Source organism: Egretta garzetta, unplaced genomic scaffold (genome assembly GCF_000687185.1).
Source record: "Egretta garzetta isolate BGI_Z169 unplaced genomic scaffold, ASM68718v1 scaffold299, whole genome shotgun sequence".
NCBI lineage: Eukaryota > Metazoa > Chordata > Aves > Pelecaniformes > Ardeidae > Egretta > Egretta garzetta.
The window spans coordinates 1811720-1813374 of record NW_009260696.1 but is presented as its reverse complement, the minus strand read 5'-3'; positions in this window follow the sequence as shown (position 1 = coordinate 1813374).

Below are 1655 nucleotides of genomic sequence, written 5' to 3'. Positions count from 1 at the left end.
AGTCCCCTGGCTACCTGCTCCTCCTCTCCAGCACACAAATAACTAGAGGTTGTTGGGGGACCAGGAGGTTTAAAATGGCCACCCATGGGTCAGGTGGAGCGCATCCCCCACCCGTCTGGCTCGGCAGTGGTGCCGTACCAGGATTTCTCAGGCTGCAGAGACAGCAGGACTGAGCCGTAGATCCCTGCAAGCCACCCAGCCCTTTCTCGCCTCCCTTTAGCTGCCCGGGGGAAGCTGGCTCAGCTATAGAGAGCTGAGCAAACACGTTTTATGCCCTTTCTTTCCCCAGAGCTCCCAACTTTCGCTCCTGCTGGAGACAGTCACTGGCACTTCACCTGCAATTAGCTGGTGACCTGGAAAGTCACCTCACTGAGCCGCTTATGGAATCAAGCCACCGCCAGGAATTAGTGATGTCCTTGGCAAAGGAGACATTTGTGGCTCTGGGGACTTAGCCCTGAAGGGCCTCCTCATTGTCTCTCAGCTGTGTCAGGGAGTGTTGACCAGAAACGGTTCCCGGCTGGGGGGTGGTGTCCCGTTCTTTTGCTAGCGACAGAATGCTGCTTCAGGAGAGGTGCCAGCTGGCTGCATGCAAAAGTCCCAGGAAATCCCAGAGCATTCAAACAAAACTGGCCTCCTTGCAGAAGTCCCCTCCGAGGGTGCAAAGCGTCAAGCTTCAGAAAATGGGCTTTCCAAGGTATCACTTCAGGGATGGGTCTGTGGATTTCAGCTGTGCTTGGGGCAGGAGGAGTCCTGGCCTTTGAAGTTGGTCTTTGCAGAGGGATTGCTGACCTGGAGCCTGCCCTGACTTGTATTATACCCATCTGTAATCTACTTTAGCAGGCCTTACTGTACTAAACCGTAGCAAGTATTGAAAAATCACTTACCGCAGTGGAACTAGCAGTTCACCCAAGCTTAGCAAGAGCTCTGGCCACTGTAGTCCAGCTGGGCTTTAGTCATGCTGACAAAAAAGATGAGCTATCCAGACTGCATCAGTCTTCAGAAGAATCAGAGGAGAGAAATGTCCCAAGACTTTCCAGAGGGAGAAACATAAAATCCCCGGGTCAGTCAGGCCTTGAACAGTTAAGAGATTTTGTCTTATACAGAGCAAAGTATTTTGATGCTAGCATTTTTTTGTTTGCCCTCCTGGACTGGGACAGCATGGTATGTGCCTGCCTTCTCTGGGCTAAGAAAACTGTGTATTAGTCATAGGGTGATCAAAGTCTGTCCTGAGATGGCCCAGCCCTGAACCGAATGCATCTTCACAGCAGGGTCCCAAGAACGTTCCTGAAGCAAGGTGGGGCAGGGAGGGTTTCTCCTCTCACCCTCTGGCCGCCTCCCAGTGACCATCAAGAGACATGCTAGAGTTTGGTGTAGCTGTTCGTTTCCTTCCTCTTTTACCGCCCATCTGATGTCCTGTGGTGCCTTGTGCTCAACCTCCATGTCTTATCTACACTGCCACACTGCTCATTTATTTGGTGGATCATGAGTCCAAGTCCCTCTTACAAACTGCTGCGAGCCTCGTTTCTCCTTGGGAGGTTCTTACACCTATCTCTGTTCCCAGCTCTTATTCAGGGCTTTGTCAACTGCTGTCTGGTCCATGTACACCCCAGGGCTGGAGGGAACCCATGGCTAGTCCTAACACAGGCTGCTCCAAC